The sequence below is a fragment of the Grammomys surdaster genome, unplaced genomic scaffold (genome assembly GCF_004785775.1).
Source record: "Grammomys surdaster isolate TR1022 unplaced genomic scaffold, NIH_TR_1.0 167, whole genome shotgun sequence".
NCBI lineage: Eukaryota > Metazoa > Chordata > Mammalia > Rodentia > Muridae > Grammomys > Grammomys surdaster.
Window position 1 is genome coordinate 8,831,692 of NW_021604615.1, and position 27,613 is coordinate 8,859,304.

The 27,613-nt window shown below is 43.6% G+C and overlaps 1 protein-coding gene across 2 annotated transcripts in view; it reads left to right on the top strand.

Annotated features, from left to right (window-relative positions):
* Positions 1-27,613, top strand: part of Dlgap2 (DLG associated protein 2) — a 720,970-nt gene that overhangs the window by 99,101 nt on the left and 594,256 nt on the right. The window lies entirely within an intron of this gene.

The following is a 27,613-nucleotide window of genomic DNA, read 5'->3' on the forward strand; positions in this document are numbered from 1 at the left end:
GACTCCAGAACTTCCAGTGTCTGAAGCCAGGCACAGCTCTGTCTGTGGTACATAGGAAATCTAATCCTTAAGTGGTCTGCCTTTCTTATATTATTGCAAAGAGGACTCGTTGGTGGACACATATGCATTGGTTTCTCATCGACAGAACATTATTTGTTTGTTGTTAACCATGTCTGAACATCCTCTTCTTTTCCTCAGCTGCTGTGTCCTCCGAACAAGTCGCGAGTGGGCACTGAATCCCCCAAAATGCTTTTCCTTCCTCGATGGAAATTATATAGTGTAGTCTTTCAGCCTGTTACTATTGGGGATATTACTATATCTTCTGATCTTAAATTTGCTTTTGGGAGACAGGGCTCTACTGGAACCAATTTAAGAATGATACATCTTATCTGGCGTGCTTTCATTAAGATCTTTTAATTCATTTTCTTTCAGTGTTTTAGCCTCTACTTCTGCTGTTGTTTTGTTAGGACTTTATTCTTAGGTTAATGCCAGATGCACAGAATGAGGTGCTCGGTGGCGTCCTGCTTACTGTGGAATCATTTTTGTAAAATTGGGCTTTTTAAAAGAGGCACTTTAAATGTTGTGGTAGGATTTTCCATTGAAACCACAGGGGCCTGGCGTTTAGGAGGATGTATACGTATACTCTATAGGTGCAAGACTCTAGGATTCTCAGGTTTCTTGTTTATTCTCAAGACACATCATGAGAAGCTTGTTTATCTAAGCCCTTATCTTAGGTTTCAAACTTAGGGATCGATCACTGTGCTTCTTAAAGCATCCGGAGGCAACTGATCTTCACATCTTTTTAAATTGCTTGCTCTCCGTTTTATTGCTATGGCTTTGTAGTGCCTTTTAGGTTTAATTAAAGTCAAGCAATCTGATGGCAGCAGATATTATTGACACCTTTCCCTTCTCTCTGCCCCCCCCCCCCAGCCCCCTATGCAAGGCTGGCCAGAACCTCAGTCATTTTTGCTGTTAGCTGCTCCTTGTTGTGCATATTTTCCCATTTGATTTCTGTTTTTATCTTTTTCAGACCTTCCCTTTCCTTGCTATTCTGTGATTATTATTATTATTTTTTAGATTTTTTGGAGGATGCTTAGTTTCAGCTGTTTGCTTATTCACTCATTATTTTAACTAGCTGGGACTATGAAGTGAGGTGCACCATGAGGCCCTGCTGTGTGGATAGTGTCTGTGACATGCACTGCCACTGCCATGGCTTCTGCTGTGTGGATAGTGTCTGTGTTTTCTGCGAGTTCAGACTTGTTCTTGAATGCTCAGTATTTTCTTGTATCTTTCCCTTCATGTTCACACAATCTCACACACTCACATACATTTACACACCCACACATTCACATACAGTCTCACAAGCAGTAACCACTCTCCCTCCCACATACGGATTCATACGTAGCCATGCTCGTAGACTGACATGTTCACATAACATTCACATAGCCTCATTAATATGAAGACACAAACTCACACACGTACATGTACTTACACACACAGCCACATATACTCACGGACATACATGCTCACACGTCCACACAACTTCAACCCAGGTTCCACTTATTTCACTTAACACTGTGACGTTCAGTTCTGTCCTTTCTCCCGCTGTAAATATCTTGAGTTCAGTTTTTCTTTACTGCTGGATAAAACTTTAAGGAACGTGCGTCACATTTTCGTCTTTGCTCATCCGTTCATGGACGACTAGTCTGGTTCTGTTTCTTAGCTATCAAGAACGTTTCTGCAGTGAACGTGGATGTGCAAGCATCTCTGTGATGTGCTGACTTATTTTGGGCACACCCAGGAGTTGGTCAAGCTGGTCACATGGCTGTCGTAGTCTCACTGATTCCCATAGTGGCCCCTTCAGTCTACATTCTGGCCAACAGGGAATAAGGGCTCCATCGCCCCTGCATTCTTACCAGCAACTGCACTAGACATCTTCTGCTTTGCTGTATTGGACATGACGGATCCCCGTACTACTTTTCATTTGCTTCTTTATTCTTTCTGTGAAATTTATTCTTTCCGAGGCTCTTGTGATTGAGACTACTCCCGCCCCCCCACCTTCTGTGTTTAGCATTCCTTTGAGTGTTTCTGCAGAGCTGACTTCATTGTCATGGACCGCCTTAGCTTATGTATCCCACATAATACCCTTATTTCCCCTTCGTCTTTAAAAAATGTCTTTCAGGATGCCGCAATAGTGTTTTGACAGTTATCTTCGTTCGGGGCTTGACATATGTCATTCCATGCTCTCCTGGACTCTAGAATTGCTAATGCGACATCCGACATTACATGTTCTTGCCTTTGTAGCTAAGCTGATGCCCTTCCTTAGAGATCTTGATATTTACTTTTGTATCTTAGACATCCTGACTGATATGTTGCAGAGCGGTTCTAAATGCCTCTCACATTGGATGACTCTTTCTCTCTATTTGGAATTTTTTTTCTGCTATAATTTTATTGACTAGATTCTCTGCAACTTATGTTTTTGTTATCATTTTTTTTCTGCACCATAGATTCTTGAATTTAATCTCCAGAGCAGATTCCATAGTTCTTGGGAGTTTTGGCCATGTGTATTTACCTTTTTCTTTTTATTTATCTGGATGTATTAACTCAACCGTGTTCCTGATATTCTTTCTAGTACTGGTCATATTTCTTTAATTAAGAAATATTTTAAAATAGTTTTGTCTTATTCGGGGTTTCTATCCCTGCACAAACACCAAGACCAAAAAGCAAGTTGGGGAGGAAAGGGTTTATTCAGCTTACACTTCCACATTGGTGTTCATCACCAAAGGAAGTTAAGACTGGAACTCAAGCAGCTCAGGAAGCAGGAGCTGATGCAGAGGCCATGGAGGGATGTTACTTACTGACTAGCTTCCCCTGGCTTGCTCAGCTTGCTTTCTTGTAGAACCCAAGACTACCAGCCCAGGGATGGCACCACCCACAATGGGCCCTCCCCACCCTTGATCACTAATTGAGAAAATGCCTTACAGCTGGATCTCATAGAGGCATTTCCTCAAGGGAGGCTCCTTTCTTTGTGATAACTCCAGCTTGTGTCAAGTCGACACACAAAACCAGTCAGTACAATTTTGTTATTATAATATATATATATATATATATATCACATATATAAAATATATATTGGAAACACTAACTAAAGAGCATACATCGGCTGGACCTAGCCATCCCTCCCCCATACATATGTAGGTTTTCATGTGGGTTCTCTATCTATTTGAGCAGGGGCTATTGCCAAAGTTGTTGCCAGCATGTGGGATATTCTTTTTCTAACTATGTTGCCTTGTCTGGCCTCAGTGGGAGAGGATGCACATAGCTCTACCGAGACTTGATGTGCTGGGTGGGAGGATACTTGGGGGGGGTGCTCCACCCTCTCAGAAGAGAAGGGGAAGGAGGGGTGGAGGAGGGATTGTGTGAAGGGGGGACTGGGAAAGGGGACATCAGTTAGGATGTAAAGTGAATTTTAAAAGGTGCTATTAGCTCTTAGAGAGTTTTGTATAGTGAACTTTGATTATGTTCATCCCTCCCCCATTTCCTCTCAGACCTACCCCTCCTTTCCTATCCACCCTACTCTGTGCCCTCTTGGGCTGAATTTACTTACTTGGTTTTTAAACACCCATTGGGTGTTACTCTGGTGTATGTGGAAGATACTGTTCCTCAGAGTCATCTTTCATGCTGGTTCTTACACTCTTTCTTCCTCCTCTCGATGATGAGCCCTGAACCTCGAGTGTCACATAGATGTCCCACTTAATGTGATGTAGATGTCCCACCTAAATCTGGGAGTCCTTCAGTCTCTTAGTATCTGCACTTTGACCAGTTGGGTTTCTATATTAATCATCATCTACCACAAATTGAAGTTTCTTCGATGAGTGTTGAAAGATACATACATCTATGGGTATACCAAGAAGGATATTATAAGAAATCTTTAGAATTCAGTTTAATACTGGTCCATTTAGAAGAATAGTAGCTGGTTCTCCCCTAGGACCTAGGACCCATCTAGCCACAGGTTCTTGTTTCTGATAATGGTGCTTGTTATGAGTTTCATTTACGGACTGGGTCTTAAATTCAGTCAGAGTGTGGTTGGTTGCTTTCATGATGTTCATGCCACCATTGGGCATGTCTCTGCAAGGTCAGCTGTTATATATTAACACCCAGTGTTGATTGTTGGGTACCACCGATGCTTGCTTTTTTCCTCCAGTAATATGCACAACACTTTCCAGGACTATGAAAGCTAGCCAATAGGTATGAAACTTCCAGGTGAGTACCAACTTGAATTCTCCATGTTTCTTGACTCAAATATGTTGTTATCTCCAACAATAAGGTCTTATCCTCAATACTGGAGGGTGACCATAAGCACTGGAAATCCCCTATAATATTTGGGGGGGTCTGTGGGACTTCAGTGGTTAACAACTCCAAAAGTGTAACCCATTTCTGACAATGTGCTTTTTATTTGTTAGCCTGTGGTGTTTAGTAGAGACATTGTCACCTAGTTACAGGGTAACTTCATCTCAAGTATGTGTGTGCATGCGTGTGAGTGCATTGGGCAGCTTCTATGGTAGTAGGTTTCCATATGACTTTAAAAATGTGTTTAGTGTTATCTATTCCTCCCCATATGCCCCCAGCCCTAAATTCACCACTTCAATCCTGTTCCATTATTCCCCTTTAAGCCTTTATAATAATACATTCTAACTCCCCTCCCTTGAAAGCCCAGTTCCTTGCAAATTTCCTGACGTCTATGGGTATTCAAAATGGAACACACATATCGGAAAATTCAAAGCTAACACCTGCAGATGAGGGAGAACATGTAATACTTATCTTTCTGAGTCTGGGTTACCTCACTCAAGAGTGATTTTTTTTTTTCTTTCCAGCTCCATCCATTTACCTGTGAATGTCAGAATTTCATTTTTCTTAATGTTTGTCTTGGCATAATATTTCTGTTATGTAAATATGCCATGTTTTCAATACTCATTCACGAGTTGATGGACATCTAGGTTGTTTCCATTTCCTGGCTATTGTGAACAATCCCATTAACAATAGCCTTGAAAAATGTCTTGGAATAAATGTAACCAAGGAAGTGAAAGACTTGTAAAATGAAAAACCTTAAGTGTAGAGCCAGAGGGAAGGAAGGCACCAAGGAAACAAGGCCCTCTAAAATCTACATGATTGACGTGCGTGAACTCACAGACTGCACCGGATGGAGTCTCACTGAAAGGAGAGACGCATACATGCCCGTGACCCTGACTCAGAAGCCATCTCCAACTGGAGTCGCTGTTTTGATGACAATAAAGTGGTGTCACCGTGTGTGTTTCCATCACTGTACCAGGCTTAGGCACTAACATGCAGAGAACTTGAGAGAACCATCTTGTAGCTAGGAACACAAATGGGGAGAGCCAGTCTTCTACAGAAGGTGTTAGATAGTCTGCTGATCAGAGAAGCAGCTGCTCAAAAGCCATCTCTGCTCTCCAGTTGGTAACCACTTGTAAAGGAGCATTTAGTTTTCTTCAAGGGCATCTCACTGGGAACCAAAGTAACAAAGTACTTTTTTTTTAAGCTATAGTATCCTTTAATTTTGATATTATTTGAGGTCTGAGAAACATATTTCCTTTTTTTTTCTTTTTTTTTATTGGGTGTTTTATTTACATTTCAGATGTTATCCCCTTATCCCATTCCCCCCTCCTGCCAAGGAACCCCCTATCCCATCACCCTCCTCCTGCTTCTCTGCAGATGTGTCCCCCCGACACTACCTACCCCCCTGCTCCCACCTCCCTACCCATGAATTACCCCACACACAGCATCCAGCCTTCATGAGACCAAGGACCTCCTCTCCCACCTATGCCCGACAAGGCCACCCTCCCCTACATATATAGCTGGAGCCATGGGTCCCTCCCTATGTACTCCCAGGCTGGTGGTTTAGACCCTGGGAGCTCTGGTTGGTTGGTATTGTTGCTCTCCTCATGGGGCTGCAAACCCTTTCAGCTCCTTCAGTCTTCACTCTAACTCCTCCATTGGGAACCCCTTGATCAGTTCAATGGTTAGCTGTGAGCATCTGCCTCTGAATATGTCAAAGTCTGGCAGACCTCTAAGGAGACAGCTATGTCAAGCTCCAGTCAGCATGCACTTCCTGACTTCCACATCAATGTCTACCTTTGGTGACTCACATGGGATGGATACCCAGGTGGAATGGTCTCCAGACAGCCTCTCCTTCAGTTTCTGTCCCACACTTTGTCTCCATATTTGCTCCCTTGAGTATTTTGTTACTCCTTTTAAGAACGACTGAAGCACCTCCACTTGGTCTTCCTTCTTCATGAGCTTCATGTGGTCTGCGAGTTGAATCTTGGGTATTTCATGCTTCTGGGCTAGTATCCAATAATCAGTGAGTGAATACCATATGTGTTCTTTTGTGATTGGGTTACCTCACTCAGGATGATATTTTCTAGTTCCATCCATTTACCTAAGAATTTCTCGAATTCATTGTTTTTAATAGCTGAGTAATACCCCATTGTGTAAATGTACCATATTTTTTTGTATCCATTCCTCTGTTGAAGGACATCTGGGTTCTTTCCAGCTGCTGGCTATTATAAATAAGGCCACTATGAACATAGTGGAGCATATGTCCTTGTTATATGGTAGAGTGTCTTCTGGGTATATGCCCAGGAGTGGTAGAGCTGGGTCCTCAGGTAATGCTATGTCCAATTTTCTGAGGAACTGCCAGGCTGATTTCCAGATACACTAAAACTAATAGAAGAGAAGGTGGGGAAGAACCTCGAATACTTGGGCACAGAGGAAAAATTCCTGAACAGAACACCAATGGCTTATGCTCTAAGATCAAGAATTGACAAATGGGACTTCATAAAATTGCAAAGTTTCTGTAAGGCAAAGGACACTGTCAATAGGACAAAATGGCAACCAACAGATTGGAAAGATCTTTACCAATCCCACATCTGATAGAGGGCTAATATCCAATATATACAAAGAACTCAAGAAATTAGATTTCAGACAACCAAATAACCCTATTAAAAAATGGGGTAGCCGGGCGGTGGTGGCGCACGCCTTTAATCCCAGCACTTGGGAGGCAGAGGCAGGAGGATTTCTGAGTTCGAGGCCAGCCTGGTCTACAGAGTGAGTTCCAGGACAGCCCGGGCTACACAGAGAAACCCTGTCTCGAAAAACCAAAATAAAAAAAAAAAAAAAAAAAAAAACCAAAAAAAATGGGGTATAGAGCTTAACAAAGAATTCTCAACTGAGGAAACTCAAATGGCTGAGAAGCACCTAAAGAAATGTTCAGCATCCTTAGTCATCAGGGAAATGCAAATCAAAACAACCCTGAGATTCCACCTCACAGCAGTCATAATGGCTAAGATCAAAAATTCAGGTGATAGTAGATGCTGGCGAGGGTGTGGAGAAAGAGGAACACTCCTCCATTGTTGGTGGGACTGCAAGATGGTGCAACCACTTTGGAAAACAAAGTACCCTTAAGTATAGGCTACATGACCATCAGTAGATGGCCAGCAGAAATGAACTCAGTGGTATCTATGGAGGCTCCTTGTTTCATGATGTCATGTCAGGCGTCTCTCTCTTTTTGTTTCATATATATATATATATGTATACACACACATATATACACACATATATATGTATACATATATACATATATGTATATATGCACACGTGTATGTGAATGTATGTATGTATGTATGTGTGTTTCTTCTCTCTTTTTACCCTACATGTCCCTTGCATATACATTACGACATCCAGTTTAGAGTGTTTATGGGAGATCTGAGTGTGTGAACAAGTGGGTCTCTGTTTCTTATGCCTTCTCTTGGGTTCTTTTCCTTCTGCTTGTTTGTTTTGTCTAATTCCAGTGTGTTAGATTTTATTTATTTTATTATTACCCCTTAGCCTGGCTTTTCCACCAAATAAGACAGAAAGGGGGTTGGTCTGGTTGTGAGGAGAAGGTGGGATCTGGGAGGAGCAGAGAGAGGGAAACCATGATCAGGATGGATTATGTCAGCCAAAGGTCTGTTTTCAATAAAAGGAAAACAAAAGTAAATAGAAACTTTTAGACTCTGAAGAAAGAGATTGAAGCAGATACCTGAAGATGAAAAGTCCTCCCGAGTTCATGGGTACTGTGAAAATGTCCATTCTATAAGCAAGGTACACCTTCAGTGAGCTCTGCATCGAAATCCCAATGCAATTGCTCACAGAAATTGAAAAGAATAATCTTAAATCTCATACAGAAATACGAAGACCCAGGAGATCCAAAGCGATCTCATCATTTGAGGGTGAGCATCCTCCTGTTCCTCTGGTGAGCATGCCCCTGTCTCAGCTGATTGATGGGCTTTCTGCCAATATCTCCTTCTTGTGCTTTTTCAGAATGTCAGGCTTCTTGCTGACATCTTCCTCTTTTAGAAAAAACATTATCTCCCATTTGCCTACTTTTTAGTCATTGTAAAAAGTCTCTTATCTAGGTATTGTATTGATTTTCTTACTTTATTCATGTGCTCATGTGAGTCTTCTGTGTGGTCACTGAGCTGTTTAAGAAGTAAAGCACCAAGGTCTTACTTAGCATTTCAGCAGTCCTCTCTATGGTTTCCAGGACTGTGAGCTTGTATAGATGTCATAGTTGTTTCTTGTGTCTTGTTTTTGTGTGTCTGTATGTGCGTGTTTGTGTGTATATTTGGTGGGTGTATGTTTGTATGTGTGGTGTGTATATGTGCCTGTGTGTATATGTGTATGTGATTATGTGTGTGTTTGTGTGTGTATATGTGTGTTTGTATGTGTGTATGTGTCTATGTATGTGTGTGTCTATGTGTGTATGTGTGTGTTATCATATGTGTGAATGTGTATGGTGTGTGTGTATATGTACATATGTGTGTGTGGTATGTGTATTTGTGTGTGTTTATATGCATGTATGTGTATGTTTTGCACATCTATTGGGATGGATGCATTCCCTGTTTTATATTATTCTTCCTTTCTACCCCTTTTGTTGTTTTATGTGGCACATTTCTGACTGAGTACATATTATGCATTACTGCAGTATGGGCATTGACAGTACCGACACAGATCCAGAGTTTCCTTGTACTGGAGGACACATGCATACTTCACTTCTGGTCCAGTGGGCCTTAGAGACAGCAGCACCAGGGCAGTGCTCGGAGAAAATGAAGTTCATAGAATTTTCAGACCTAAGGGTATCAGGAGGAAGAAGTATAAGTATGAGGAAATAGGGAAAGGAGAGGAGGAAGTGCACCGAAGGGCCGGCAAGTGAGTTAGAGCAGTGTTTCTCAACCTGTGGGTCGCGACCCCTCCAGCAACCCTCTGTCTCCAAAATATTTACATTCTGATTCACAACAGTAGCAAAACTATAGTTACAAAGTAGCAATGAAAATAGCTTTATGGTTGGGGGTCACCACAACATGAGGATTAAAAAACAACAGAGAAAGTCTAGAATGGGTCAGAATAAAAAATGATGGTTATAAATCCTAGTCAGAGAAGATGTAAGGTAAAAAAAAAAATAAAGCAAGCAAACAATTGAAATACAGGAGTAGCGATAGATACATAGATCGATAGATGATAGCTAGATAGCTAGATAGAGAGACAGAGTAAAGAGAAACTATCTCAGTGGATATTTCTCACTGAGATGGTTACATGTTCCTCCAGCCGTCTCCATGTTTTCCCTTGCAGTATGTTCTGAAGTTCAGAGAATGCTAGTCTTACTGATTCAAGCAGACTAAGTGTGAATGTCCTCCCTGTTGAGAGAAATCTATGTGGGCCCAGCCTTCTGCTGAGACCCCCCCCCCCCCAGCCTTCCCTCTGGAGTGCTGAGGATTGTACTTTCCGAGTGGGGCTTCTTGCTTCCGGAGGCCCTGAACAGCGGGTGTGGAAGGCACACGTGCTGTTTCTGCTTATCTTCTCTTCCGGATGTTCTCTTGCTCCCTGGGACCTGGCTGTCCTTATAGTTTTCTCCTGAGAGTAGTACTTGTGTCCATGGGTGAGACTGTGCTGTGTTTAGCATTCTTCCTGTGTGCTCATATTGTCATTTGCCTAGACAGTGTCAGGGAGGGTGGCTTCCAGACATTCTTCAGTCTAGTCACTTTCAGACTTTCAGGGGGAATCTTGGCTTCTGGTTCCTAGGCAGCATTTCTGCCAGAGCCTCTGGCCTCTCTGTCCTCAGTTTACCTCTGATCATGTCTCCCCAGCTTGCCAAATCTCTTTCTGTAGGACCCAGGATACGTATATAATACATGGGTCTGCCTCTCTGTCACCCAGAGACTGTCATGCTGTATGTTAGGGTGCATTCCGGGTGCTGTACATTTTATGGGTTTTGGCAAATGTCAAAATGTTTCTTTCACATTTTGACAATTACAAACAAAGCTGTAATGAGCGTCTCCACACAGGTGTGGCCCGGAGTTTTCACCTCCTTTGGTGAGTTGAGTTTTGTAATGCTGGGGTGATCTTTCAGGTCTTCTTCAGCCAGCATTTGGTACTGTCACCATCTGGATAATTGGATATTATTTATAGACTATCACTATCAATTTTGATTTCCTATTGACATAGGTATAACTTTTCCCATGCTTACCAGTATCATCAGCACTTTTTATGTTTTTGGTGACATGTTTGTTAACGCCTCAACTAAAAAAAATTTTTTTTGATCAGGCTGTTTGTTCTCGCCATTAAATTTTATCATTTTCTTGTAAAAGTTAGCTGTCCTCTCCCAATGTGCCTTTTTTTCTCTCTGACTTATCTTTTTATTCTCTTGATATTTATTCATTGAAAATTATTCAGGTACTTTCTGATCTTTTAAAGACTCTAGTTTCTAACACATTAATATATTTAAACAATTTAAAAAGTTTTCCTACCCTTAATATTTGTCTACAATATAAGGTTTAATTAGCGTGCCTCGTCTGCTATACTGCTGGAAGAGAATGTTCGTTAATTATTCATGGATTCTTTGATTTGTAAGAGCTTTGTTTGAGAGGAGGGCTGATTACTCAATTTTTATTTAATTTAATACTCAGTTTTTAATACACTTATTAAATAATTGATTTTTATTTTATCATTAAGCAGTCAACCTTTGCCATGCTTTATATGCATGGTTAATAAAAGGATTATGGATCTCACAGAGGGAACTTCTGCAAACATTTAACTACCAATTAAAGCACTTAGCCATTTGTTAACGTTCAATTCATAGTTCTCATGGAATTGATTTTTTTTAAAGCACCGTATCCTGAACTTACAAATAGAGACAGAAATAACATAGTGTTTCAATGCTGATAGAGAATGCAGAGGGGGCATCGCTTTGTCTGCCACATTCCTAGTTCTGTGCCCAGGGGCCTGGGATTCAACCTGGCAACAGCAGAATAATGAGGGAGGTGTTTACTAGGACAATGGTCATTAGTAACTCAGGGGAGCAGCTAGAATCAGGGCCCAGATTTCTAACTAGAGGGGACACAGGGTAGCTAGAGGGCCCCTTTGGGAGAAACAAAATTCTTAAGGAAAGGTGGAGTTTTAGAATAGATATATTGGGGTGCTTATATCTGCACATGCCCCTGTGACCTTCTGTGTCCTCTGGATTCCTGATCAGACCTGGAGAGGTTCCTGTGTCCCATTCTCTCCACGTCTCTCTGGAAGCCACTTCCACTGGGAATTCATAGCTTGTCAGAAGTTTTATCATGTATAGAGGAGAAGATCCATAGCAGGTTTATTTCTGCCACAGTAGCTAAAGTGTGCTCAACTTGGGAGGTTGTTTTACCAGCTCTGGGTTCTAGAGCATCTCCACAGAATCAGATGCATAAAGATGTGAAGTGTCACCCGATTGGTCAGACATCAAATCTCTCTCTCTCTCTCTCTCTCTCTCTCTCTCTCTCTCTTCCTTTCTTCCCGCCCTCCCTCTTTCCTCCCTTCCTCCCTCTTTTCTTTTTATTTCTTTTCTTTGTTTCCTTCTTTGTTTCTTTCTTTCTTAAGCTTTTAAGTATTTCAACTTTAGAGCTTGTTAGAACTTTGAAGCTGGGACATTTGTGCAACATTCTCAGTGGTGCTGAGTTAGGATTGCTAGGAGCCTATGTTGTCTCTCAGGTCTGGCATGCAGGGCTGGGTGGTGACTAGCTTACAGGTGAGGGACCTGCTGTGTTGGATCTGGGGATACAGACACAGATATTGTCATTAATCCATCTATGTAGCCAAGTTTGGTGTTCTCTATGTTGTAAGAGTTTCATGTTTCTACTAGTATATGCTTGGTGTGTATGTGTGTGTTTCTTTGCATGTTCTGTGTTTACTACAATGTTTTGACATGGTCATGCTAACATGACCAGAAATGTATGTTTTTATTTCTGTTTTTTAAAACAACATTGGGGCTGGAGAGATGGCTCAGTGGTTAAAAGCACTGGCTGCTCTTTTAGAGGATTGGGGTTTAGTTCCCAGTACCCTTACGTTACCTCACAATGGTCTGTAACTCTGGTTCCAGGATATCTGATGCCTTCTTCTGGCCTCTGCTGGCAATGCATGTACACTGACACACCTGTAGGCAAGTTTATAATGATGATAATGATGATGATGATGACGACGATGATGATAATTTAAAAAACTCTGTTACAACAGGGCATCTCTTTAGAGGTTTACCTCCTAAGAATTAGAGAGGGTTAGAGCTAGTGTGGCTAGCTTGCCCCTTTGTAATAGCATACCAGTGTGTTGTTTAGAGCGTACCTTCTTCTGTTATGGCTGGTATTTGTCATCTTGCTGCCTCTCATTAATAACACTGGTTGGTGTTTAATTATGCACATTTATGGGGTACATTGTGCTAGTTAAGTGCATAGGTACAGGATGTGATGTTGGGCTTACCTTCCATCTGGTCAGGTGTGTGTGATGCCTGCAGCTGCTGAGGCTTTTGGTTCTTTTATGGCTCCCACTTTTTCAAAATACTTTTTTGTCTCTCCAACCTTTATTCACAGCTTCTTTCTAAGATAGAAAAAAAATAATGTAATTTTAATTGATTTAGTGGACTAATGATACCAGAAGAAAGTGTAAGAATCCGGCGCGGTTTGGACAGAAAACACAGGCCTATCCGGTTCCACAGGAGAGGGTTTATTTAGGGAGGGGAGTGGGAGAGAGGAGCAGGGGAGATGGCGGAGGAAACAAAGAGAAGAGGAAGAGAGCAAGGTTGGGGCGGTCTCAATTATTTAAGTGGGTGATGACATGTAACTTCCCAGGTGTAGGTGAGTGAGACAGTTGAATCCTGGGAGTGGTTGCCTCAGTAACGATGCAGGAGTTGCCTGGCCTCTGGCTCCTGAATATGACGTCACTGGGTTCAGACTTATACTAACATACCTCACTTTTTCTTATTATAAAAAAGGAAAAAAAAAAGAGAGGGGAAGTGGATCGGGGCGCTGTGTCTCTTAAACTACTTCCTGCTGTGTAGGGGTGTAGTCTGTTGGGGGAGGAGCTGGCTTTTTCACCATCGGGGCCCATTCCATGGATGTGTGTACCAGGCTCTTCTGTGGACAGCAACTGGTGATCCTGTAACAAGAACTGATTCATAAACTGGTTAGAAATAATACCAGGAGGATGGCAAGGAGGGTGTTACAGGAGAGTATTTGAACTGGAGGTCTCACGTTCCCCCAAAATGGTATTTCTTTGGAGAGCTGGCAAAGACCATCTTCTTTGGCTGTCAGGACACCTGACATCTGTCAGTTCTGAAGCACCACAGCTGGAATCTCATGGGCCTCGTGTGTAGAAACGAGTGTCTTGCAGTGTTGGTAGAGGAAGTGGTTGGTCCGTGGACCTTAGCATATGTATCTGAAAAGACCAGTACTCTTCTATCTGGGCAAAAGGAAGTAAGTATAAAGGACATAATATTTAGATGGGATTTCAGATATAGGGATGGTTCGTGGATGCAGTTTGGATTGGTTCTTGGCATCCGGCTATGGAGCAGTTTCCTGACCCTGTTTGGGAAGACTGTTTGTTATCTGTGGGTGTCTCTCGAACCTCGTACATCCAGATGTGAGGGCTGACCTGGATAGAAACAAACAGCAGGGGGAGGACGAGAAACACATGTCTAGTCCAGTGAGGTCAAGCTCGGCTGCCGGAGTGGAGTCTCATTTTCTGGGATTGAGGACAAGGTGGGTGGTCTCGAGAGAAGCACATGTCTTTTGGCAGGCCTGAGGAAGGCGATGTTAAAGCCGGTTAACTTTGAGAAACTCCAAGAGGTTGTACAAGATAAACAAAATCTGTCTCAATTCTTAGAACGCCTTACAAAGGCCTTACTGCAGTACACTAATCTGGACCTTGAAAGCCCAGAAGGTAAACAACTTCTTATGACCTACTTTTTTTCCCAAAGCTACCCTGACATAAAAACTAAACTTAGGTGATTGGAGAGGGGGCCCCCTAACTCCACAGGCAGAAGTCTTGGCACTGGCCTTCAAAGTGTACCATGAGAGAGATGAGAAAGCCGGAAAACAGAAATACCATATGCTGGCAAAGGCTATCCAACCAGCCTCAGCCACTACCCCAGACTCCTGGTCTTCGAAGGCTCAGAGACCACCTGGCCCCTGCTATAAATGTGGTCAACATGGTCATTGGGCAAAGGCCTGTCCTAACCCCAGCAAGCCAAGGGGACCATGTCCCAGGTGCCAACAGAGGGGGCATTGGGGGACCGACTGCCCTCATGTTGCTCAGAACAGAGGGACATCGCTCCCAGAAAACCCCTCAGCTGACCTTTTAGGCTTGGCCATGGAGGACTGATGGAGCCTGAGCTCTCTCTACCCGACCACACCTATCACTAGCAGGGAGCCACGGGTAGATATTATGGTGTGCGGGAGAACCATCTCCTTCCTCTTGGATACTGGGGCCACATACTTGGTCCCATTGGAGTTTTGGGGACCCACTTCACCCTCGAGTTCTCCTATTGTCGGGGTAGGAGGACAATCTTACCTTCCTCACCAGATTCCCCCCCCCCACTTAGTTGCATTTTTAGGGGTGTGCCTCTCACCCATTCCTTTTTGGTAGTGCCTACATGTCCTGTCCCCTTATTAGGAAGAGATATTTTAGCTAAGCTGGGAGCCTCTATTTCCTTTGCTCCACCAATTCGCTTAAGCCCAAGCTCTCCAGCAGTTCCTCTGCTCCTCCTTTTAGCCAATCACCCTACTAACACTAACATGTTATTTCCCTTACCAGCTTCTCAGGTGGACCCCTCAGTTTGGGACGTCCAGAACCCCTCTGTTGCTAAACATCATTCTCCCGTTGTCATCTAGTTACTGGACTCTACCAGGTACATCTTCCAAGCCCAATACCCGCTTTCTCTCCAGAGCCTCAGGGGACTTAAGCCTATCATTGCTGACCTCTTAAGGAAAAAACTCCTTCGACCTACCTCTTCCCCTTTTAACACCCCTATACTGGCAGTTAAGAAACCTAACGGTAGCTATCGACTGGTTCAAGATCTCAGGCACATTAACTCTGCAGTAGTTCCCCTCCATCCTGCCGTAGCTAACCCTCATACACTTCTCTCTACCATCCCCTCAGGGACTTCTCATTTTTCAGTCCTAGATCTCAAGGATGCATTTTTCTCTATCCCTCTAGATACCCAGTCACAGGACATATTTGCCTTTACCTGGACAGATCCTGACACCCACTTTTCTACCCAACTTACCTGGACTGTTCTACCTCAGGGATTCCGGGACAGCCCACATCTGTTCCGGCAGGCCCTGGCTTGTGACTTAATCTCTTTATCTCTCCCTAGATCTAAGATTGTACTTTATGTAGATGATGTTCTTCTCTGTAGCCCCTCTCTAGAAATTAGCCAAGCTGACACAGCTGCTCTTCTAAATTTCCTTTCCAGATGGGGCTACAGGGTCTCACCTTCTAAAGTCCAACAGTCTACTCCTCAAGTCACCTGTTTGGGACTAGAAATTACCCCAACCCACAAGGCTGTTACCTTAGATAGAAAGAACCTGATTCAGTCTCTAACTGTTCCTTCTACAAAGGAAGAGATTCTATTATTCCTAGGAATGGCTAGCTTTTTGCGTTCCTGGGTTCCTTCCTTTTCCCTACTTTCTCATCCTTTATATGAAGCAGCATTAGGCCCCACCCACGAACCTCTTCTCACAACCTGTCACAGCTCCTAACTTATAAAGGCTTACAGACTCTACCTCCCTGCAGGGTTCTTTCTCTTCAGGTAGCTCTAATAGAAGACTCCACTCTCACCTTTCAATCATGCCCACCTTTTAATATTTCCAATCTTCTTCCCCGACCTAACACTGACTACTCTCTATCTCACTCTTGTACTGAAACCTTAGAAGAACTATTACCTCATCCTTCACACATACAGGAGGGCACATTGCCTCAAGCCATCTTTACCTGGTATACAGATGGAAGCTCATTTCTACATGAAGGGGTCAGGAAAGCTGGCTATGCCATAGTGTCAGACACCAAGGTGGTGGAGGCACAGGCCCTTCCTCCTCATACCACCAACCAACAGGCTGAATTAATAGCCCTTACCCGTGCCTTCCAGCTGGCACAGGGACAATCCCTCAGCATTTACACAGATTCCAAATATGCTTTCCATATCCTTCTGTCCCATGCTGCTATCTGGAAGGAGCGTGGGTTACTTACCACAAAAGGAGGATCAGTAACTAATGCAAACCAGATTATGGCCATGCTAAAGGCCTCCCATCTCCCTACAGCTATTGGGATTGTCCACTGCAGATCTCACCTTATGGATGACTCTATAGTCTCCAAGGGAAACAACCAAGCTGATGAGGCAGCTAGAGCTGCAGTCCTTAGGAGCCTAGACTCATCTCACCATCTCCAGGACATTCTTACACTGCAACCCACATCCCCACCTACACCCCCTGACACTCGTCAAACTCTGTCCTGTCTTCACCAACTCTTTCACCCTAATAGCCAAGCGTTGTCTTATTTTGTTAAGACCCACCTACAGCCTACTCTTGAGGACTTAAGTTTCCTAAAATCTATCACTGCTTCTTGCAAAATCTGTCAGATGTCAGATCCCAACTCAAGGTATCGTAGCACCCCTTTTCCTACCCACCAGGCTAGAGGTTCCTTTCCTGGAACTGACTGGCAACTTGATTTTACCCACATGCCTGCTGTAAAACATGTCAAGTACCTCCTGGTCTTGGTGGACACCTTCTCAGGCTGGGTAGAGGCTTTTCCCACAACTAACAAAAGGGCTCGAAAGGCTTTCCCTTGGAAGAGACACACTGGGGCGGAGCCGGTGCTCCTGGGAGAAAACAGTAAAGGCTCACCCATGGAAGGGACATGCTGGGGACTATGGTCAGAGCTGGTGCTCCTGAGGCAGAGGGAACAGTCTGTCCAGGCCTGGTCTGGGGTACTCAGTGGCAAGAAACTGTCTCCAGAGGAGAGGGGAAGTATCTCATCCAAGGGGAGCAATCATATTGGTCCAGGCCTGACCTGGGGTACTCAGCCACGAGAAACTGTCTCGAGAGGAAGAGGGGAAGTGTCTGATCTAAGGGGAGTCATCCTAGAGAGGTTCAGGGAAGGACAGGGTTCGTTCTAGCTCAAGAAATCTTTCTTGGAACCATATGTGGGCAGTTACCGTGTGTTGTGTCCGTCCTGTCTGGTCACAGCAGCTGGAGGTCCCCAAAGTCTTTGTATTCCTGAGTTTCGGCACCAAATGAAAGGTTTTCATGCATAGCTTGGACAGATCACAGCAGACTAGACGGTTCCACGAGGGGAGGTTTATTAAGAGGGAGAGAGAACGAGAGAGATAGAGTAGAGAGAGTAGAGGAGTGGAGGCCAGCCATGACCACGTGGAGAGAGGGGGAAGGGAAGGGAGGAGGGGAGACGGCCACCTGCAGGCACTGGGTCCAGGGGAACAAGAGTAAGAGAGAGAGGAGGGGGCAAGCAGCCCCTTTTATAGTGGGCACGCCTACCTGGCTGTTGCCAGGTAACTGTGGGGAGGAGCATACCTGGCCACTTCCAAGTAACTGTGGAGGTGGAGTTTAACAGACTACTAACAGAATAAATTACCATAAGTTATATGTGTAATATTTGTATTATAATAATTAATAACATCATATAATAAATATCTAATATATTATTGTATAGTATATAATTATATATTGAATATAGCTATATATGGTAACATGTGTAATATACATTTGTTTTTATGTGTCAAAATCAGTAAGTAGACACTTGATTCTTTGTTTCTTCAGAATTTCAACTGTATATTCCTTAAAGTACCTCCTATTGTTACTGGGATCCCATGAGGAACTCAGGTATTGTACAGGAGACGAGGCTGTCCCTGACTCTTTTGCCTGCTGGTGGGACCCTTTTCCCCTACTGGGTTATCTTGTCCAACCTTGATGTGATGGTGTGTGCCTGCTCTTATCTTATCTTGTTATGCCGTGTTTGGGTGATGTCACTGGGAAGCTTTCTCTTTTCTGAGGTGAGGTAGAGGTGGGGGCAGGAGGCTAAGGGGGAGGGGAAGTGAACCAGTGGCAGGATGTAGTATATGAGAGAATTAAAGAAAGAGAGAGAGAGAGAGAGAGAGAGAGAGAGAGAGAGAGAGAGAAGTGACTTCTTCCCAGGTGTCCTTCTGTTGCTGCTATTGATCCTCAGTGTCTTACCTGCCTTCCTCTCTGAAGCGTTTCCTCTCAGCTTGAGTCAGCTTTGTTCTCCAGGCTGCCTGACCTCCTCGAAGCTGGCTCTGTTCACACACACACACACACACACACACACACACACACACACTCCATCAGCTAGATGTTTTGTGTCTATCTGTTTCTTCTCCCCTCTTCCCAGTGAGGTTGTGAAGACTGGTGCAATGGTGGAGACATGATCCATCATTGCTGACTGACTGTCTAAAGAGAGGTAGTTGGTGGGCGGGAGGACGCTGCTACATCTGGCTCTTTCTGTTGCCTGCTTTGATTTTTTTCTGGTGTGTGTTACCTCCTTCCCCAAAGCCTTCCTCCTGCTGTTTCTACAATAACTTGCTAACACCTTATGTGCCGAAACCTTGAAGATCTGACTATGCAGCAGGGAGATGCCTGGCCTGGAGTTGGGGTAGCCACTTCTTCTGAAGAGGCTGGAGTGTCCTGTAGCTTGGCACCTTCTGGACAGTGTCTCTCGGCTCTGGGTGGGTTGGTGCCACAGGATGAGATGATGAACAATTTGTTTACCTGCTGCCTCTGATGTGAAGAAGGAGCAGGTCACACCTCTGTCTCACAAAACTCACTCTTCCGTGTGATACTTTTACTTAACAACAACAAAAAAACACCTTCAAGACTATGACTGTTGACCGCCGGGTGGTGGTGGCACACGCCTTTAATCCCAGCACTTGGGAGGCAGAGGCAGGCGGATTTCTGAGTTCGAGGCCAGCCTGGTCTACAGAGTGAGTTCCAGGACAGCCAGGGCTACACAGAGAAACCCTGTCTCGAAAAATAAAAAATAAAAAAAAAAAAAAAAGACTATGACGGTTGTATATGTGTGATGGACATGTGTGGACATGTGTGCTTAATGCTTAATGCCACAGAGTGCATGTGGAGGTCAGAAGACAACTTCAAGGACTTGGTTCTTTCCTTCCATCTTCATGCGGATTCTGAGGATCAGAGTCAGGACTGTCAGGCTTCTAACAAAGGCTCTTACTTCTTGAACCATCTCACCAACCCCTGGAAATTCCATTTTAAAGTTGCAGAATTTTCTTTTTGATAAAAAACACTAAATTTTGCCATTTTACAGAAACATTGAAGTATTTCATCTGACTGTATTGTCATGCCATGACTTGTATTTTAACAGTCCAGCTTGGCCTCTGTTTGTGTGTCCACATGCAGGTGATGTGTATGTGGAGGAGGGGCTGTGGCTTGGATACTCTGATTGAATGTTACCATGCTGTGTGACAGAATCGGAGCCAAGAAGAAACAATGTATACATTAGATATACAGCTTTTGGATACTTTGGCCTTTGAATACTTTGTAATTGTTTTGCAGTAGTGTGAAACTTTAATTTCAATTATTTTACATTTATTTATGAGGGAAGGGGAGGAGGATGAATATGAGAATGCACTTGTGCTACGGTGAGCAGGTAAAGGTCAGAGGATGACCCAGTATCTTTTGGGAATTGAACTTGGGCTGTTGGGCTTGGCAGCGTGTATCTTGACCCATTAATCCATCTCCCTGGCCCAATAATGTGAAATTAATCAGGCTCCTTTTAGCCTCTCTCTGAAAATATGTCGTGTGTTTAATTTGCTGTAATTTTCTCAGTGATACCACAGACAGAGCTAAGAGTGATTTTTCACCTGAACAGCCCAGAGACAAGCTAATGAAATCACATTACAATTTTCCTCATTGAGAACCCTTTGCCCTACGTTTTCATTTATACAATAGCTAAGATTCATGAAAGTCTTGCCAAAGCCTCTGGCAGAGCCATGCCCTTCAGAACTAGGGGGCAGGTAGCCGGTTCTTCCACAGTCTGAGACCTCTGGGTCAGATTCTCACTTCATTTGTTAACCTTTCCTTCCTTCTCGGGCAGGTGTTTCCCTCCCAGAGCCAACTATTGAGAAAGCTCTGAAAATGTTTCTTTTATTGTGTTAAAGCCCAAAGGTTTTCTTTGCATTATATATTTCCAGTCTTATTTTAATTTTATTAATTCTTGTCTTCCACCTTCATAAGAAAATGTCAGTGGATGAGAAGCTGTCACACTGTTGTAGCTTCCAGCTATGAGACACTTGTAAATACCTTAATTAAAAATAATCCCCGTGATCAAAGCCAGCCATCCACAGAGGTACCTGCACATCTCTGTTCATTTCACACTCCAGAAGAAGTCAAGCATGGACTCATGTTGAGAGTCCATCAAGTGGAATTGGTTTATATACACAATGGGAGTATATTCAGCAGTCTTTAAAGAGATAAAAGAAAAATTGTTCATGATAGAGCCACGTAGAAGATCAAAACAACCCATTGACTAAGTAAATTCGTGGCCAAGGTGGCTGGCTACTCAATTAGCAAACATTCTACACACTATGTGTGTGGGGACAGTCATCTTGAGTGGCAGCAGAGATCAAGATCCCATTCACAATATGGGCTGGAGCTAAGATTTTTTTTTTAAGTGCAAACCTAGCAAAAGACACATAAAGACTAGTGAGGACTCAGTATTGTCCAGATGTCGAGGACATAAAGGGTTGTGGTGACATACATTGTAAAGGTACCATGGAAACGGAACACAGAGCAGGTTCTTAAACTCAAGCTTGGACCAGAATTCAGTAGTGCTTGTTAAATAAAGCACAGATGTTTCCTGAGCCCCTAGTCTGAGTTACATCTGAGAGCTTGTGAGTCTCAGCTTTCACCGGGTGCTGATGCTGCCAGCCCCGTGCCTCACCTTGAGAACCATTGTACAGGGGAATTGTGTGATGGTCTCCAGATACACATAGGGCGATTCACAGCAGTGCTGCTCATAACCAGGGGCTTTGTAACTGACCTGAGGAAGGGTGGACTTACATAATTTTCACAGTGCCACAGCTGTGCATGTAAACTGAGTGTGTCCGTACAAACATGCTCCTCTAATGTACATCCTGGAAGCTTCTGTGGTGTTTGTAGAAGCATAAGTCATCCTCACCTGTGTGCAGAAGCGTGCTGGAGAACGACTAGAAGCAAATGCATGTTCCAGGATCCCGGTCAGCTCCAGGATAGGAGTAAGAAAAGGGGTTGAGGAGACAGATCTGCATGTCTGCACACATACGTGGTGTCTTAGGGAAACGAGCTTCATTTAGACTTAATATAAGAAGTAAGTATAGTATATTCTTGAGTGTGTACTTGAAATATTTCTCAGCAAACTGAAGAAAACAATATTTCACGGTTAACTTGAGAGAATTAACCACACACCAGTGAGTGGATCCTTTCAAAGAACATTTTTTTTTTTTTAATTAAATGAGCTTCTGTCAGGATCCAGACATCTCCCTTTGCATGGATGCAAAACTCAACGTTTGACTCCAGGTCAGGCACAGCTGGGATACTACCTTTCGCAGGTGTAGAACAGCCATTTAGCTAAGCAGGTCTGCATCCTCAAAACTTACGAGTCCTTCAGTGATGGGAAAATAAGAGAGGCTACACCTGCGTGCCGTCCACTGAAGCTCGTCATGGATAAAGATGAGGGAGGGATGCAGCTTTGAAGGTGAATTTTGAAGAAGATGATGCATGGGGGGAGGGCCGTGGACCAGATGTGGGCACAGCATCACAGGAGATATCCCTATACAGACTCAGCCAGGTAAGGGAACCCCAACCTTCCAGATGCAGCTGGAATGTAAACTGTCTTCCACCTTCGGCACCTATAACTGCTCTATGGGTTGCTTCTCTGTGAGTCCGGCTGTTTAATGCTCCCTCATTCAACAGAATGGTGAAGGGTAAAAGGAAATCAGGCACTGTGTCTTGTTCAGTGCTGCCAAGAGAAGGATAAAATTCAGTTCTCTGCCAGGACGTAGGAAAGCCTGTGCTATCTGGCTCTAGCTGCCCTCTTTCCTTCCCTGTCCCCTTCTCCACCCCACCCTTAGTCACATGCAGATACCTCCAGGCTCTTTGGACCCCAGCTTCCCTCCGAGTGTCACACCTGCTTGCTGTGGTCTCTTGTCAGATGCCTTCTACCTAGCTGAGAGTACCGTCTTTCCACCTTTCTAGTCCACATTCTCCTCAGATACATCACATTTGTGTAATACCATCTTATCATCTGTCTGCTGAATCCTGCTGAATCTCGGCAGCTATTTTGCACACGGGCAGGCAACCCTTTTCTTCCTGTTCCCACCATCAGCAACCAGACATGCGGATGCAGGACTAACTGAGCATGGGGTAGAAGAGGGCATGGAAGGAGATGCGCAGGTTGTCTTTACAGTTCTGCCAAGAAGCAGAAGAGGAGGGTGACTTCCGTCTGATGCAACAGGCTGAAATTGGAACAGAGGAATGTGGCACTCTGTGGCAGCTTGCTTGCACCACACCTGAGCAGAATGTGGGGCTGGAACTGCGTGAGGAAGCCACTCCCTCCTGCTTTCCTCCCGACCCCCACCCCCAAAGTCACCCAGTGCACGACAAAACATTTATAGCCTCAGCATGTGGAAGGAGAGAAAGGAATGGAGACTCCTGGACAGATCTTTGGAGAACAGGGCTGTTTCTCAGCAGCAGCAGCAGCAGCAGCAGCAGCAGCAGCAGCAGCAGCAGCAGCAGCAGCAAACAGAGAGGAAGGGCCTTTCAGTTATGCCAATCAGTGATGCCAGTGGCCTCTCCAGCAATGATGAGTTATTAGTAATCAAATGACTTTCTGTAAAACCTCAAGTTGTCCCCAAATGACATTTTACCCAAAATACATGAGGATTTATAAAACAAAGGTTATACTTGAGATGCTGCGGTCAGTGTTGTCACAGAAACTGGTGAGATCTCCTTGCCACCACAGAAGGAGAAAAAGCCCAGAAATAAGACTTACCCATCCTGTTTCTTCAATGTGAAAACAGTAGCCCCTCACCCCTTTCCTTCAGTGTTCTGGGAGAATTCTCTCATCCTTTGACACTCAACCACTTGAGAATGTGCCCTACCTCTGCCTCTGTCACCGTATTTAAAAGCTGACCCTCTTGTAGCCAGCTGCGCCCTGTGTCTCCCCAGAAGAGTTTCTGGTGCTCTGAGCTGACTGTGTCCCACCAAGGAAGGAGATTGCAGAAAGCAGAAGTAGTGACAGCCAGCTTTACTCTGCCTTAACTGAAGGGCCCCATCCAGTGTGTACAGCATCAGTGCTATAGCTACCTGTTGTAGAGGAAAAATGAGACAAAGTTAAAGGAAAATTAATCTCATTTTGTGTTAAGGAAGTAAAGCCATAGTTTGGATTCTCCTAAGCTCACACTGAAGCGTGTTGGTATTTAGTGCATTTTGTAGCCTTTATGAAAATGATTAAGTAGCCAAGGTGCTCCCATGACGTTAGGCAAAATAATCAGTGCAGAGATTGTTTGCTGAAAGCATACTACCCGGCTTTCAATTCCCATTACCGCTTCTGAGGCTGAAAGGTGTCAATTTGCTTATTCACTGCAAGCAGACAGTTGATTAAGCCTGCAGGACAAAGATGGAAATGGCTCTCTGAGGCTGGAGTAGAATCGAGCTGGTAATTCATTAAAGCTTACAGCTGAGAACTCTGCCAGACAGTTAAAGAAGGACTAACATCAGCGTTCCTCAACTGTTCCATAACAGTTTCTGTGAAATATTACCAAACCCCGATGATGTCACAGTGACAAAAACTAAAGACAAACAACCTTGATGGGTGTCGAAGCAAAAGTTCACAAAAAATACTTGCAGATTGGTTCAGTAACACTTTTAAAAAAACGTCATGCACTGTCATCAAGTTGGTTCATTTCACGGATCTAAGGATAGTTAAAAATATGCAAATCAGTAAGCTTTCTGCAACACGTAGAATAAAGAATTTCAAAACTCTTGATCATCTCTGTAGATGCAGAAAAAGCCTTTGATAGAATTCAGCGCCCCTTCATTGCTAAAAACTCTGAGCAAACTAGACATAGAAGGAAGCTATCTATCATAATAAATACTATATAAACAAACTCATGCCAATGTTCCACAGAAACCTTTTATACTGTTGATAGGCATGGAGATTACCATAGCCGTGAAGGAAACAAGTATGGAAGTATCTCAAAAACAAAAAATTAGAATTACCACATGATCCAGCTGGCCCACTCTTGAGTAATCATTTGTCTTGGTCACTTTTCTATTGCAGTGATTTAAAAAAAACCATTGTCAAGACAACTTATAAAAGAAAATGTTTAATTTGGCTTATAGTTTCAAAGGGTAAGAGTCCATAATGGCAGAGTGAAGGAATATCTGATATCCAACACACTTGATTCACAACCAAGAGGCACAAAGAGACAGGGTGGGGTGGGGTGGGGTGGGGTGGGAGAAACACTGTGAATCTATCGAGTCTTTTGAAACCTCAGAGCCCACCGCTGGTGATAAACCTCCACCACTAAGCCTTACTTCCGAGTTCTTTCCAAATGCTTCCAAGAACGGGGACCAAGTTTTAAATGTGTGAGTTGATGGGGTCATTCTCCATCAAAACACCACAATATCCAGGGAAATGAAATCAGCATCCAGTAGTGTCACCTGCGTAGCCTTGTGTATCATGTACTGTTCACAATGGTTGAGTCAGGGAACCTGCCTGGATGCCCATCAGCCGATAAAGAAAACTGTATGTATACATGCACAAAGGCATATACGACAATGGCACTTTATCCAGACAATAAGAATACTATTATGTTTCATTTTTCTTCAGGAAAGTGAGTGGGGATGGAGATGTTAGGTAAAATAAGCCAGACTGGGGAAGAGAAGTATCACGTGGCTTCTGTCTCACAAATGTGGGAGAGGCAGAATTGAGCAATGGACGGAACATGGAAGACGGAATGGGACAACTGGAACAAGAGATGGAAGGCAGGGAGGTGGTGTAGAATGTGTGGCGATGTCACAGTGAACCCATCAGTATGGTTTATGTGAACCAATGTAATGATGGATAGCACATGGAATTATGAGCAGGTCACAATACTCAAGAGATATAAGAGGACTGTTACTGATTTATGTGATTATTTCACTATACTTTTAAAAAGCGCCATTTAGGAATATAATACTGTGAAAAAGCTTTTTTTTTGTCATTATATAAGACTTACAAAAAGATCAGTGTTTCTTCCCCTTCTGGCTAGAAAGCTAAGGAATGCCTGTAAGGGGCTAACCTTGGACCCCTGACAAGTCTGGCCAGGTTCCCTTGGAGCCCAGTTATAGAAGGAGATTGTGTCCAGTGAGTCACAGTAGAGTGTGCAGGAGGAGAGCCCCTCTCTGTACCAGATGAAGCGCTTGTCTTTTGTATGTTTGTTTTATTTATTTATTTTAGGAGGAATGGTTTATTAAGTGCATTGCAAGAGGGAAGTGTGACTACAATACCACCAATACCGCCTTCTCGTGTGCTCATTTTAGATACTGAGCTGGGTGGGGCTATCGTTACCACCCTGAGCAGATGGTGGCCTGAGAACTGTGCTTGGATGGAATGCTGTGTTTTAGAAAGGGATTTAGTCTACATGCATTGCAGAGCTCAACGCTGAGAGCAGATCACGTGTGAAATGAGCATGGTGTGACAGCCCCTGTGGGCACTGTGACAGCATGTCACTGTTGTCTCCATGATTGTCTACCGTATTGCATGTTAGAAAGGAACTGGACTCCTTGCACAGTGAGTGATGTGAATCACACAAATTCCTGGACAGAGGATGAGGTTCAGAGAGATAACTCGTGAAATACTAATGTTTGCAGCACCCAGAACCATAGGAGCTCAGGTTTCTAAGGACGTTTTATACGAGAGAGAGAGAGAGAGAGAGAGAGAGAGAGAGAGAGAGAGAGAGAGAGAGAGAGAGAGAGAGGACAGCTAAAGCTGTTGGAAACAATGTTAAAAACAAGGCAATACAACCATTTAAGTATCTGTTAACTTTCATTGTTGAACCTGACCTGCTCTGTCTAATGTTGCTACAAATAAAATGGTGCCCAGTATTCTGGAAACAGCACAAATACCCTGTTCTTCAAAGAATTAAAAAAAAAAAGTCCAAATATGCCCCTGGGTTCAGAATAAGCAGATGAAGAGGGTGTAGACTGTCTCTTTAGACCAGGGATCGCCTGGCGGGAGCTGACTCAGCTTTTTAAAGTACCTAGTGTTTGTGAGACAACTCTAACCCCCTGTGCTGTAGAAAACATGGAGCCAAACAAACAGAATCAAATTCAAGTTGTAGTGGAAGGGCAGAAATGGGTCATTGGAGTAGTTAGAACTTTCACTGGAAATGACACTTCTTAGCCTAATCATCACAATGTGCTCTTCATAGGCTCACTCTAACAATGCAGAATACGTTTCATTGTGAGCTTTCCACAAATGCCTAATACGTAATTTGATCATTTTTTTTGCCATTCACTCTCTTGTTCCCCTTCTTGGACTCCATATCTTTCACTTTTCCTGATTTTCCATGTTTTTCCCGCCTAGATTCCAGACGTGAGAGAATCCACACAATATCTGTGTTTTTGATGATCTCTAGTTGCATCCATTTTCCTGCAAACAACAAATTCTGTTCATGGGTGAATAAAACGTCTCCGCATGTATCTCATTGTGCTAATCATCTGTGGCAGGTCACAGAGGCTCATCCCACACCCGAGCTATTGTGGATAGTGCGTGCATCTCTCTGTGAGTGAGCACACTGGCTTAGATCCCCTGTTACCAGTTTTCTTCTCTAACAAACATCACAGCATTGGCTCGTCTTCTTCCTTATTCATTGTGCACATAAAGCTGAGAGCAGATGTTGGTTTTTGCACTGATCTGTATGCACACAGACTATATTAGAATCGCCAGATCGGTGCTTACATGGGTTCAGGTTGCATTTGCAAACAAAGCGATCTTTGTTCCACAAAATTAATTTACAACAGAAATGTAAAACAAGACGGGAATTTGAACACCAGAGTTTGACTCACCTGTTTCTCAGCTCGGAGTTTCAGTGATTCTCTCTCACACTGTGGCAGTGTGCCTAGTACGTAGATAAGGAGCGTGAGGCTTTAATGATGAATCTGTCTTTCTTTCTTCCTTCCTT